Source organism: Rhinoderma darwinii, chromosome 2, assembly GCF_050947455.1.
Source record: "Rhinoderma darwinii isolate aRhiDar2 chromosome 2, aRhiDar2.hap1, whole genome shotgun sequence".
Taxonomy (NCBI): domain Eukaryota; kingdom Metazoa; phylum Chordata; class Amphibia; order Anura; family Rhinodermatidae; genus Rhinoderma; species Rhinoderma darwinii.
This window is the reverse complement of record NC_134688.1, coordinates 35,294,193-35,309,513: the sequence shown is the minus strand read 5'-3', so window position 1 is coordinate 35,309,513 and position 15,321 is coordinate 35,294,193. Positions and strand designations below refer to the sequence as shown.

Below are 15,321 nucleotides of genomic sequence, written 5' to 3'. Positions count from 1 at the left end.
CAGGAGGCGGGGCTGCGCTAAGAATAGAGGATCGCGTCACCAGGACTACGGCCGGGGCAAGTCTAAACTTTTTTATAAATGTGAAAAAGTACCTTTTTTTTTTCTCATGTGTGATTTTTGTGGCAGAACCGCAGCATTTCCGCAACAGAGGAGCGGCGATTCTGCAGCATAAATTGACATGCTGCGGCTTAAAAAGCCAAAAGCCACACTGCAGGTCCATTTTTTTTGCAGCGTGTGGATGAGATTTGTTCAAATCTCATCCACTCTGCTGCGACTGTAATACGCTGCGGATTTTCCACAATAAAATGTGTTGCATAAAATCCGCAGTGTTCATATCTAGTGTGTTCCTACCCTAAGGCCGGATTCACACAAGCGTGTGCTTTTTGTGTGCGCAAAAACGTGGCGTTTTGCGCATGCAAAAGGTCCATAACCGCTCCGTGTGGCAGCAGCGTATGATGCGTGGCTGCGTGAGTTTCGCGCAGCCGCCATCATTATGACACTCTGTTTGTATGTTTGTAGCACGTGGTGCTTTTCTGTTTTCATTCATAGTTTATACTGCTGCGGAAGCGCTGGGCGTGATTTTCACCCACCCATTGACTTCAATGGGTGCGTGATGCGCCAACAATGCACAAATATAGGACATGTCGTGAGTTTTACGCAGCGGACACACGGACACACGCTGCGTGAAAATCACTGACAGTCTGCACGACCCCATTGAGTAACATAGGTCCGTGCGAGGCGCGTGAAAATCACGCGCGTTGCACGGATGTATTACATGTTCGTCTGAATAAGCCCTAACAACAAGGCCCAGTTCACAGAGTTTTTGGGCCTTGATATTGACTCGGACACTGCGTCAGAATCAGCACCAAACAACTTCCAAAACCGCCTCCCATTGATTTAATCTGAAATCAATGGGAGCCATTCGAGGAAAAAAGAAAAAGCAGCACGTCCTTTCTTGCCGCGGTTCCGCCTCTGACCTCCCATCGAAATAAATGGGAGGCAGAAAATGCATTTTTCGCTGCGTTTTTTGTCTGCTGTCCTCAATCGCAGCGGGCAAAAAACGCAGCAAAAAACGCGGCAAGATAGTGTGGGCAGGTCAAAATCTGCCTCAAAATTCTTTAAGGAATTTTGAGGCAGATTTTTTCGGCCTGCAAAATTCTCTTTGTGAACAGGGCCATACATAAACAGCACTTTGAGACACTTTACTCACCGTGTCAGAAGAGCTGCTCCCACTCCAGTCCTCTTCAGGCGATGTCTTCGGTCCAGATGTCGTCCTTCACCTTCAGGCTCCAGGCTCCAGAAAATGGCGGGGATCGTAGAACTGCCGCCGCGCAACTACTAGACTCCTCCCCCTCTCCTTACGCAGCCACGCTCTGGAGAAGGAGGAGGCGGAGTCGAACGAGGAGGCGGAGTCGGACGAGGAGGAAGAGGAGGCGGAGTCGGAGGCGGACGAGTCGGAGGCGGGCCAGCAGGTAAGTAGACTGCGCCGCTGTCCAGTGTGGCTGTCATTCCCACTAGATCTTGTGTTGCGGGCGCACCGCCTCCCTCTCGGCGGCGCGCCTGGTCGTTCGCGCGTGTGCGCGCGCTTGGGGTCGTACGCGCTCAAGCGGGCGGTGTTTCACGGCGGTGATGAGAGGGGGGCCCGCAGCTCACGGCGGTGTTTCACGAGAGGGGGGGGCCTGCAGCTCCCGACATTGTTTTGGTGAAAAAAACAGGCCCCATTACAGGGGCCTGTTTTTTTCTACCAAAGGCAAGTCGCGGCAGTTGCCGGGCCCCCCTTTCAATTAAGTTTGGCCGGGCCCCCTACAGTAGTAGCCCTAATACCCCCCTGATGGCGGCCCTGCCTGTACGAGGTACCAGTATAGAGACCCCCAAACCAGACTGCAACCTGGACTACAATAGGTACATGGGAGGGGTTGACTTGTCAGATCAAGTCCTGAAGCCCTACAGCGCCATGCGGAAATCGAGGGTGTGGTATAAGAAGCTGGCAGTGCACATCATACAGATGGCATTGTACAATGCGTATGTGCTACGTCGATGTGCAGGCCAGAGGGGAACTTTCCTGGAATTTCAAGAGGTGACTATCAAGAACCTAATCTTTAGGACCAAGAATAGGGAGCATCCAGTACTTCCGGAAGCGAGGCTACACGCATCGTACCAGGGCAACACTTTCCAGGAGAAGTTCCCCAAACTGGCAAGAAGGGAAAAAGTCAAAAGAGGTGCAGAGTCTGCTCAAAGAGGGGGATAAGGAGGTAAACAATATACGAATGCGACACGTGTCCCGAAAAACCAGGGCTCTGTATGAAAGATTGTTTTCGAATTTATCATACATCCCTTAATTTTTAATTTACCCTGATACACTCCGCACAGCTTATGCCCCTCATCTTTCCCTTCTGAGCCCTGCAGTGTGCCTAGGCAGCTAATAACAGCCACATGTAGGGTATTGCCATACCCGGGAGAACCCACATTACATCTTATGGTGTGTATATCTCCAGTGGCACATGCTGGGCACACTATATCGGGCACGGACATGCCATATATATATATATATATATATAAAATTGCAAATCTCACTCTGCCCCATCTGCTGCGCATTATCTTTTACACAGTACCTGTGGGGTCAAAAGGCTCACTACACCTCTAGATGAATGTCTTAAGGGGTGTAGTTTTTAAAATGGGGTCACTTCTCAGTGGTTTCAACTGTACTGGTACCTCAGGGGCTTCTGCATACATGACTTAGCACCAGAAAAACTCCAGTAGGCCAAATGGTGGTCCTTTCCTTCTGAGCCCTCCCATGGGCCCAAACGGCAGTTTATCACCACAAATGGGGTATTGCCGCACCAAGGACAAATTGGGCAACAAAATGGGGTATTTAGTTTCCTTCGAAAATAAGAAATTTTGATAACAAAATGATATCTTATTGTTCTACACACAGGTATCCAGGCTACCAGGACTACTATTATGGGTAAGGCTATCTGAGTTATTAATGTTGGGAGTATTTTACTCTAGAAAACACCCTTTGGACACTTCTGTCCTTAACAAAACAGCTCACACTCAAACAACTAACGTTATATACGATAGCACACTGCCCTATTCATATGTCCTTAATATAAGGACTTTAAACACACCATACACTTGGTTTTCCTACTTACCTGTGTTCATATCATATAGAGTCTCTCCACTCATGTACCTTTTTAACATGTATGTTTTTATATGTATTTAATAAAATTTGTTATTCTTTTCATATATACTTGGCTCTATACTCTGTTTCTTGTGTGTGTATAGGGTTTAAGTAGAGTATAACAGAGAGAGTTCCCAGCATTATCATTCCCTTACCCCCCTACAACATTACGAATTATATTCACTTGGGACTGGTGTTGTTTTATTAAATTTCTTTTGATTCTCTTGATTTTTTTTGCTGTTTTTGACATTCCACTATGTTCTGCATAAAGCTTAGTGTCAGCTGTACTGTGACTTCTTTATCATAACGGAGCCATACCAGGCCCTTATACACCCTATATGCTTCCCCAATAGAATCCATAAAACATAAAAGGGCCGAGCAGTGCTCCGGGGTCTTTTCGCAAATCACTCTAGCTAGAATCACAAATGAAAACGTTCACCATATTAACCAATTGGTAAACATTTGCGGAATCAGGAGATAACGCCTTTTCTCCTCCTCCTTCTTTTATGCTCCAGCCCCTCTTCCCCTGATCCAGATAGAACTTCTCCAAGGGGAGGAGGGAGAACATCTCCACATACTCATCCTTCCCTATTTGTTTCCTGACCTCCTGCTTAAGATGGGCACCGATCCCTCGAAGCAGACATACACAGCCAAGTTATCCCTGTTTACCTAATTAGGTGTCTCAGTCTGGACTGAGACCGCAACCGCCTCATAACTCACCGGAAGAGGGTTAACAAGGGAAAATGTTTTACAGGACCGCCCACGCGAAAACCTGGGATGGACCCGCACCCTTCACCAGGGAACCGCCCACCATGTTCAGCAGGCACACCACTGAGTCCCTCAGGCATCTGCACACGCCTCCTGCTGTGTTACCCCACAGCCCCTAGCGGCAGGGGGCAAACCTGACCTAAACAATAATGGCACCAAGCACAAATAGTGATGCTTTTGAAAAGTATCAAAAAACTTTATTAAATATAGAGGACAAATGAATAAAAAGTGTCACACAATAGATATAGCAACATCTCCAGAGTGAAATACACAGGGTGAACACATGCCCATAACAATACGGATACATCTTATTTATAAAGTGTATAGTGCTAAGCAATATATATGAAATAAGGATATATATACCATATATAATATAAATTGTCTTTACAATACTGCAGTATGGACAGGGACATGGACAAGAAGCTAAATACAAGTAGTGATGGTCCTAGGATAGGTGCAACACATGTTCAAAAGAGTACAGCATATGAAATAACATGCCTCAATATATACCCATCTATATGACACAACCGGGATGGCGCCAACCACGACGCACGACTACTTCAGTGAATTTGCAATATATTATTATATTATATTATATAATATAAATTTCGGTATAATAATGATACAACAGTAAACTGGAGATGACCGTCCAACACTGCGAATTTAACCCCTTAATGACAATACGCCTTTTCACGGTGGTCATTAAAGGGGTTCTCTGGAAAAAACTTTATGGTCTCATGTTTACTTGATAAAGTGGTTCTGTTTACACTAAACGCGTTGTACCTCAAGAGACCCTCTATCTCTCTTTTTTATGTATGTTTTATTATGATCTATTGTTTTAGACAATTAATTATATATATATTTTTTCTCAAAAAAGTATTGCGCCTGGATGGTGTCTCTTTTTTACAGTGGATCCCACCAGGTTCCCACTGTTTTTATCTACCTGCTCTTACTGAAGATGTCCTCAAAACTGGCTTAATGAGATGGTAGATCGGAGAGTGACTGAGGCAGTGGAGGCAAAACAGGGCGGACCTGTTGCAGGCAGCGGCTAAGGCATCTTGGCCCCCATTGGGGGACCTCTCCAGAACTCCAGTGAAGGACCTGGGCGTGTAGACGAAGCCAAGGCAGACCCAGCAGAACCGGGTTGATGGCTTTAGGCAGGACGAGGAAGTTGATCTGTTCTGAGTGAAGGACTCCGATTTGTAACGTAAGTGGTTTCATGATAGCCACAATAGGATCGGGCAATGGTAGTCCATTTACAGAAGCAACAGCAAGGGATCTCTCCAGAAGAACTGTGGGTAGATGTAGTCGGTCTTCTAAATCCTGCTGGATGAAATCTGCAGCTGCCCTGGAGTCAAAATAGGCAGAGGAGAAGTGTGATGTCTCTCCCGAGATGATGGTCACAGGAATAGATAATTTGGAAGAGGTTTTGATGTTTGGCATCATCCCACCTAGAGTTGCCTCTCTAGGAGCTGGAGTTTCCCGGCTTTTGTGGACATTGGCGCACGAAAGGGCCTTTAAGGCCGCAATACAAACACAGACCTGAAGAGCGTCAGCGCTGTTTCTCCTGCTCGGACAACTTGACTCTGTCTACCTGCATTGGTTCCTCAGGTAGAGCAACAAGAGGGGGCAGTAGTGGTCTCTGGAACGAGGGTGCTAATCTGTGAAAACGTCTCTCCACTGAACCTCCTCATCGCGTTCCTGGATCCTCATGTTGACCCGGGTAGCCAACAGGATATGGGTATCCAAGGTAGGTGGGAGGTCGCGGGCTGCCAGCTCGTCCATGGTGTGTGAGGACAGTCCATGCCATAGGTCGCCACCAATGCTTTATTGTTCCATGCCAACGCTGCTGCCAGGGTACGGAAGGAGATGGCATACTCTCCTGCTGTGGACCCCCTTGCTTGAGGGTTAGCAGAGTGGCTGCTGCTAAGGATGTTCGACCCGGCTTCTTGAACACGTCACAAAAAGTCTGTAAGAACAGGGCTAAGTCCGAAAATTTGGGCCCCTGTCATTCCAGGATGGGGTTCGCCCATGCGAGGGACTTGCCAGCGAGGAGGGAAATAATGAACGCTACCTTGGCCTCATCAGAGGAGAAATGGTGAGCACGCAGTCATAGCGAGGAAAAAGAGGCAGTGCAACTGTGGATCCGGAAAACAGACAGTAGGAGTATTAGACAGTGGAACGGCAGCAGTCTCTGGGGAAGGAACAGGGAGTTGATCCAGTCAGGCGATGATGGAGTTTACAGCCACGAGGAGTTGATCCTGACGTGCATATAGATACAATATATACTATTGGGGTCCACCCCTTAGTAATTGCTGACGTGCATATAGGTCACGCATATCCGTCTGTATGACCTGAACTGTGGTCTTAGGCTGGCCAGCGGGTTCCATGGCCTGAGCGTACTGTCACAATCTAGGGAACATATGTAGCTGACTTTAACTGGACTAATAACGCATTAAATACACAGTGGAAAGATCCCTAATCTTGACCTTTTCAATTATTTTTGTGTGATATCATGCTGCAACAAGTAATCAGAGTCAAGTTAAAGATGGCTACATCCGTATGTGGACCCACTAGGCCGTGGGCTCCGGCTCAGATAGGGCTAGGTGTGGCAAGTTGCGCCAGACGAAGCGGATGGCAGCAGGAATGGTAGATGACACACAGACGTGGCATATCCAGCCGGCGGTACCACACGACTCTGATAAAAGGCAGGCACAGTTAGGAAACAGCAAGGGATACAGGAAATAGGATGCAGGGAACGGGAACTCTGGGATCAAGCAGGAAAATACTAAGGGACTCTTTGCAATACAAACATGGGAAAAGTACAAACAACGCTCAAGCAAGGAGTGGAAGGGCAGAGACCTTTTTATAATCCAGGGTGCACTGGGGTAGGATAGAAAACTTTTAGGAAGTGCGCACGCTGGCCCTTTAAGGCACTCCTCGCACACTCCAGGAAGGGAAGGCCGCGCCAGCCGTGGTCTCTGGGGAGGTGGCCAGGAAGCTGCGGTCGTGGCCGTTCATCACAGGGTGAGCGACAGAGGTCCGCAGTCATAACACTGAGATTTTTTTTGGTGTTGTATATATGTACTGAGCAGTGGCGTAACTACTGCGGCATGAGGGAGCCCATGTCGCCCGCCGGCACGGGCCCCCACCATGGCCGGAGGCTCCGCTGGCAGCCGCTATGGCTACTACAGCGGGACGCCACTGAACACTACGGCAGAGCAGGGAGGTATCTCCCCGCTCTGCCATTAACTGGTTCCCGACCGCTGGCTGTATTTTTACGGCCAGCGGTCAGGGTCCTTAAAACCCGAGCCATAGACTTTTTACGACTCCGGTTTTAACTTACTGCCCGCGCGATCGGGCTGCTGAATGTCGGGTCTCCGGCTGTCAGTGACTGCCGGGGACCCTGAGGAGAGGATAGAAGCAGCTTTCGCTGCCAGCGATCACACATGTATCCCCTATCCTGTGGATAGGGGATACATGTATTTTGTAGGACACACTGTAGGTCACATTTTTTTGGGAGGGGGGACGCTGTATTGTGTTCCCTACAGGGGGGGCTGTATGGCGTTCCATACAGGGGGGCTGTATGGCGTTCCCTACAGGCGGGGGCTCTATGGCGTTCTCTACAGGGGCGGGATGTATGGCGTTCCCTACAGGGGGGGCTGTATGGCGTTCTCTACAGAGGGGGCTGTATGGCGTTCTCTACAGGGGGGGGCTGTATGGCGTTCTCTGCAGGGGGACTGTATGGCGTTCTCTACAGGAGGGCTGTATGGCGTTCTCTACAGGGAGGGCTGTATGGCGTTAGCACTGTCCAATAAATATACAGTAAACAGAAGAAAATACGGTCCAGCAATCCTTATGACAATGTGATGACTTTATTAGAAAAACATTTTATAAACCACAAGGCATGTTGAAGTGATGATCCAAGACTGCTTACGCGCTTCGAAAGCCAACTACATTCTTCGCAAATGTACGCCATCTCCTCCAAACAGTCAATTACATCAGAAGTCCAGTTCCTTGTGCTGCATGACTCGTGGACGCCCTATCCGTGGCGATATCCGTGTCCTTTCCACTGCTTCTCACTTGAGTCCTGTAGGCACAAAAAAATTCTGCAAGTATCCATTGTCATCCGTGCCTGCAGATTCTGCTTTAATGATGCAACTCACTCAAATCCTTGTCTATTTCATCGTTTACTGATGCCTCTTTTAGATGCGACAGATGTATTTTTTTTATACTTACCAGCCTGCTTCACAGGCACCATCCCTTTTTATTGGCACCTGATCAATAAGGGGGTCCTTGCTCCACCACCATAACACTGCAATACTAAACAAAATCTTCCATAGACATCACAAAAACTAGACAAGCCTTTCCTCCCTTATGTTTCCCAACATTTCCTGGGACAAGTGTGTGTAGGTAGAAATCAACAAACATGTTTCCTGGCCCCAAACTTTACCCCCTCTTTCCAGTAAAGGATTGGCTTTCGGTATCACGCCTCCTCGCTTTTACCTTTTTACTTTATCCTGCGTAAACATTTTTTTCAGCATCTTAAACGTCTTGCCCATTAGCCCATCTATCCCCAACATCAGACCACTTATTATCATCTGACAGATCAGAATCAGACTCAACCAGCTACTGTTGCCTTCTTCTGCTTCTCTTTACATCCAGATGCGCTGCTCCTGTAATTCCAAACATTGTGCCAGTACCCCGTGTTCTAAACATTTTGGCAACCCCAAGGTGTCCCTCTCCCATGTTGAGATTATGAGGCCCTACTGGTATATTGCTGCCTTCATCGACCCTGGATCCCTGCGCAAGGATCCTGGCACTTGGCCCATCATCGTGCCATGTTCCCTCAAATTTTTGCTAGAATGATACCATTGAGGATACCTGCCTTGCTTCCTTGATGCCATTTGCTCCAAACAATCCAGTACACCCCAAGTCCAGGTCCTTGTGCTGCATGATTTGTGGGGGCTCTATACGTGGCAATATCCTGGCACCTTCCATTGCTTTCCGCTTGAGTGCTGTAAATATAAAAACATTCTGCCAGTGTCCATTATCACCTATGCCTGCAGATTATGACTGTGTAATGAAACTCACTTAAGTCCTTGTCTATTGCATCCAGGCCTTGACACATCGCAAATGTTCTTGGCAGACCAAAGCTGTCTAAAATCCCCCTACACTCCCTCACCCAATTACCTTACACCTACGTTCAGTCCCAAACCGAGCCATGTGGCCAGCATTTTGGACAAAGATACCCCTAACTTACATTATGCCTATTCCTACCAACTATCCAAGGTTCCCCACTACTACGCCTTTCTTGGCATTTTGCCCGCTTATTACTTTTTCAATGTACAGAGCTACTGGTGGATACTGTATATAGTAACTAATGATGGACATACCGCATATAGATGAAATATTACTTCAGAGAGTCCCCCTGGCAGCAGGCAGCCGATCTCAAGAAATTCTGGAACAAAAAGTATAAACTGTGAAGATATTATGACGTGCGCTTAGTATGGTTCATCATATCAACAAATATATGTTCAGCCTATTGAAAACATCAGGGAGATTGTTCCCACAGACTTGTCATGTGTCTCTATAGGAACATTCTGGATGACATCACATTATAGAATTTCTATAGGTTGTTATTTGCTATAATACTTACATATATACAGTGGATCTTCTAGCATGTCGGCTGTCACTGGTGCCACATATTCAGATGTTATAAATGTCTGTAAAATACATAATGGGTTTAATGCACATACATAAAATAACCCCATATCTATAATGAATAATAATATATTTACTTTCACACATTTCATTTTCTATCACAGGGCGAGTCCAATGCCCCTCTGCCACACAAATAACACCAGCAGTATAATGGCATATAATAGTTGGAGGACCCTGGTATAGATTATGTATCAGGGACCAGGGGCTTATTGTTATTCTTCTATATAATCTTATCCTTAATGGAAAACTTCTAATTTGTCTTTTGTGGAGTCTTTTGGACTGGAGTAGAGAGAGTAGAAAATGGTAAATTGGATTTCTGGATTCAACAGACAAAATAATTATTAAAGGGGTTTTCTGACAGTTTCATAAACCTTAGTCTAAGCCGCATATGGCTAAAAATAACAAATTGTCCCTACTCATTTTTTAAATTCCCTGTGGCTCCTGCGCTGGTGGTTCTGTTGTCTTTAGTTGCTAGGCCACAGCGGTCATGTCCGTGTGGTTGGCATGTCACGTGGCAGCTATTGTGTCACATCCAGGGCCGGCCTTAGGTTTATTGGTGACATGTGCAGTATCTGTGACGTCCTCCCCCTTATGATGCACCATGTAGTGTCCAAATAATTTAATCATACAGTGCCCAAATAACATCACCCAGTCAATAAACTAGGGATTGTATCTTTCTGTTTTTTTATATTATAGGTTTTGGCCCTAAATGCCGGATCGGCAGTGTAAGTTGAGGGTGCCCAGGCCATCTATGGTGGTAGTGCCCTCTTCAGTATTGACCAGTAATACACACTATGTGATCATTTAGAGATGCAGTTAATAAAATACACTGACCTTGGACTCTCCTACTGAATACATCCGACTGAATGTAGAACGTTATGTGATGTGAGGTGGAGGGCTCTGCTTAATCTTTGATCTGCCCTCCTGGGACGTGTGGTTATCATTAACTCTTATGAGGAATTAATTCTAGGAGAAAGAAAGACAATGTATTAGGACAAATCTCAATCAATGGCAACATTTCTATCTAGAACAGAGTCCAGTCCCCAACCAGTGTAAAATTACCAAAGGGGTAAATAGGATGGCCGGCTGGGGTCCAGGGATTTGGGGTGGCCCACAGCTCTGGGGCTCCATACGCCCCTGAAATTGGACAAACAATAACGGCGCAGGGAGGAAGCGAAATGTCTGACCCGGTTGGTCGTCTATTAGGTGAGTATAATTTTTTATTTTATAGGAGCAAAGGGGGCACTATTAATATGGGGGATAAAAGGACTGAGTCGGGGCTTAGAAAAGGGGGCTTCATTACTGTGGGGCCATACAAAAGGGGCATTCTGACCCAGGACATACAAAAAGTGTCATTCTAACTGTGGAGGGTATTGGTGGATACTGCATATAGTAACTAATAAGAGATGCACCTTGCATAGATGAAATATTGCTTCAGAGAGTCCTCCTGGCAGCAGGCAGCTGATCTTAAGGTGTTCTGGAAAAAACAATAATTGTGTAGTTTTATTTCTCCAGACAGACGTGTGCTCAGTATAGACCACCCAACAATGAAGGAAATGTACATTAGGGCTCATGTACACAGCAACTTCATGTGGACGGACCTGTATGGTGGCGCACAGACTGCAGTACTGGTAATGTAGACACTCTGTGTGCGCTGTGTGCTCCCCCATAAGCCAAATGTGTATTAGGAAATTACATAAATAACAAGTCCCTTATATATTACTAATACCATAATATCTTCTTTATGGAGCATTTCTATAATAATAATAATATAAAGCTGCAGCAAAATTCCCAGCGTTTACTTTTGCTACATGTGGATGAGTTTTTGAGACTGTAACTATTCACCTGTAACACTTGTGAATTTTGCCGTGCAGCAAATCTGCAGCGTCTGAATTCAGCTTTATGGCGTAGAATATAGTACTCAAATACTGCAATCATACAGTGCCCAAATAACACTGCCAGACAAGTATTGTCTGCCACACTGTAATGTAATCCATTATCAAGGAATTGTATCTGCATCCTGAGCAGTGCCCTTTACTTTTTTTACATGAAGAGTGGGATTGAGTGTTCAAGCAATGGGTGCCCCAGACATCAAGACCATTGGCGCCCCATTCATTAGTGACAGGTGATGCACCCAGTGTAACCGCACAGGTCGCACACCCCTAAGACAGGCCCTGGATGAACAACATTGGGGAATTTGTTCCCACAGTCTTGTCTTGTGTCTCTATAGGAACATTCTGGATGACATCAGATTATAGAATTTCTATAGGTTGTCATTTGCTATAATACTTACATATATACAGTGTATGTCCTAGCATGTCGGCTGTCACTGGTGCCACATATTCAGATGTCATAAATGTCTGTAAAATATATAATGGAATAAACATAAAATAACCCCATATCTAGAATGAATAATAATATATTTACTTTCACACCTTTCATTTTCTATCACAGGACGAGTCAGACATTGAAAACATTTTGTAATGTTAGTGTAAACCCAGGGAACATAACTATAGGGGTGAAGAGGTTGCAGTCACACCCAGGCCCAGGTGTCCATGACTGACATTAGGGGGGGTCACAATGTGGGCAATTTACAAATGCCAATCGCCAATGCCCCCATCTCCTAGAGGAATCCCGATTTTCGCTGCTAGAAACGCGATGTCAGTGAGAGAAGCACCCAGGCGGAAAGGCAGCTGCTGAGTTGCCCGGCCGCTTCTAAAACACAAGGAGTGGAAGGGAGCCAGCGCAGCGCCCCGTTCCACCTGCTGGAGGGATGCGCCCTATGTAATGGCACAGGTCGCACACCCCTAAGGCCGGCCCTGGCTACTGCTGAGCCTTATTAGGATAATATACGGTAGCTTTTTAAGACTATTTAATTAAATTAAATTAGACATCATATTGAAAACGACTGAGAAGTCACATTCCACATTACTGACAGCTGCAATTCTCAGACAATGGTAAGGGTATGTTCACACACTTAACTAAAAAACGTCTCTAAAATACAGAGCTCTTTTCAAGGGAAAACAGCCTCTGATTTTCAGCAATTTTTTAAACCACAAACATTTTTTGAGGCGTTTTTGCCAACGTTCTTGGAGCTGTTTTTCTATTGAGACAATGAAAAACGGCTCCAAAAACGGCCGAAGGAGTGAAATGCACTTCTTTTTACAGGGTGTTTTTTATGCGCCGCTTTATCAAACGCCCACGTAAAATGCACCATCGGAAAAAAAAACAGTTTTTCCCATTGAAATCAATGGGCAGAAGTTTGGAGGCGTCCAGCCTCCGTATTTTCGGCTGTTTTTCGGGGTGTTTACGGCCAGGAAAACGGCTGAAAATAGGCTGTGTGAACATACTCTGTTGTACTGAGTTGTAACTTTAATGAGAAAATATGAAACCTTGAAATCTGAATGTAAAATGTTCGGTTGTTACTTGCATTAATAGAAACATTTTACTGGAACTTGAACTGTTTGTCTAAAAAAAAAACAACCCCCGACAATCACCAGAAAAAAATCCTTCTACAGTTTTTTTTAAACGGCCACGTAAAAAATGCCTCATCGGAACAAACCCCCGTTTTTCCCATTGAAATCAAAGCGCAGATGTTTGGAGGCGTTCAGCCTCTGTAGTTTTAGATGTTTATGGCCATGAAAATAGGCCATGTGAACATACTCTGAGTTGTAACTTTAATGAGAAAATATGAAACCTTGAAATCTGAATGTAAAATGTTCGGTTGTTACTTGCATTAATAGAAACATTTTACAGGAACTTGAACTGTTTGTCTAAAAAAAAAAACAACCCCCGACAATCACCAGAAAAAAATCCTTCTACAATCATATCGTTGTGGTGAGGTGTTGGTGTGGTTAGAAATTGCTGCAGTAATGTCCAGTGTGAATCTGGCCTTATATGAGAATTCTAGAGCGTATATATTTCATGTGTCCAGTAACATGTAGAATTAATGATAAAATGCTGCATCTTACCTGTCAATCACACAGTCAATCACAGTCCCGGTCCAGACGTCATTGGCAGAAATTGTAAAAAATATGTAATCCAGCTGCACATAGAACCTAACGGCTAGTACTGTCTATGACATCATCAGTGACATCATAAGCGGCTGCAGTATCTGTTACATCATCTAATTATCTCCTACTGCCTGGATAGACTGTCTGTGCATACACTGGATATAGGCGTTACATGGGACTGCTGTTTATAAACATGGAAGAAAGATACATGTGTGGTTATAGGGGCTACGACTAAGAACATGTAATGTATGAAACGTGTAATCTGTTACTAGATGGATTTTATACTGTAATACAGATGTAGCCATCTTTAACTTGACTCTGATAACTTGTTGCAGCGTGATACTTTCTTGATCCCGCAGCACTCCGTGTTTCAAGTGTGCGTGAGTAGGCTTCCACGCCAATGTGTAAAAATGGGAACTCAGCACTCCAAGGTATTATGCAATAAGTGATATTTGATTTCACATATAGCGAAAAGTAGTAATCCAAAAATAATGGAGCCATTACCCAACAGCGACCGAGGTCACAAGCGCCGCATATCCGTGTCTAAAGAAGGTTGAATGTATAGACCGAAACGTTAAAAACCTATTTTTGGATTACTACTTTTCGCTATATGTGAAATAAAATATCATTTGTTGCAGCGTGATATCACACAACAAAAGCCATTGAAAAAGTCAAGATAAGGGATTGTTTATTTAATGCGTTAAAAGTCAACGTAAAGACGGCAACATCTGAACTAATAAAGGATACATTTTATTGAATTTCGTTTTAGGCTACATTCACACAACAGTAAAAAACGTCCGCTTTCAGAACAATGAGGTTCTATGGGTATATTCACACGGCCTTTTTTTAACCACCCGTGAATACTGGCCGTCAAAAAATAGAACATGTCCTATTTTTGGCCGCTTTCACGGCCAGACAGCCCCCATAGAAGTCAATGGATCAATTTTTAACGGCCGTCAATACATGTAACAGCCGTTAAAAACGGTTCTGTGATTTGGGGATTCAAGAGCCAAGGGAACTATTGGCTCCCTTGCTGGTAATCGGCGGCGCAATGACACATACTCACCGATGCAGCGCCGTCCTCTACAGGTGTGGTCTCTAGTCTCATGGGTTCTGCGAAGGTGACGAGATGACGTCCTCGCGTCGCCTTCGCAGAACCAGTGAGACTAGAGATCACTCGTGACGTAGACGGTCATGCATCGGTGAGTATGTAGGGCATTCAGGCGGACAAAAATTACGGATATTGTTGCGCTCACTACTATGGTAGCATGGCGCTAGTACAGGGGACATTGTTGTCTACTGTAGCAAATTTTTCGGCACGGTCCTGAATTTACAGAGAGAGTCCTGGAAGATTACCACAGGGAGGGGGGGTGTGGTGCTTTCTCCGGAGAGGTGTCTGTGTCATCATCTACAGGGGGGCTGTGTGCCATCGTCTACAGGGGGCTGTGTGCCATCGTCTACAAGGGGGCTGTGTGCCATCATCTACAGGGGGGCTGTGTGCCATCATCTACAGGGGGGCTGTGTGCCATCATCTACAGGGGGGATGTGTGCCATCATCTACAGGGGGGCTGTGTGCCATCATCTACAGGGGGGCTGTGTGACATCATCTACAGGGAGGCTAAGAGCCATCATCTA

General features: G+C 45.5%; 1 long non-coding RNA gene across 1 annotated transcript; it reads right to left on the bottom strand.

Moving 5' to 3' along the window:
* Positions 1-7,805: 7,805 nt before the first annotated feature.
* Positions 7,806-13,707, bottom strand: LOC142740450 (uncharacterized). The gene is made up of 6 exons (XR_012880684.1): positions 13,645-13,707; positions 11,967-12,033; positions 11,086-11,150; positions 10,508-10,639; positions 9,609-9,675; positions 7,806-9,410 (listed from the first exon to the last, which is right to left on the bottom strand). It is a non-coding gene; the product is annotated as an uncharacterized LOC142740450 (long non-coding RNA).
* Positions 13,708-15,321: the final 1,614 nt, after the last annotated feature.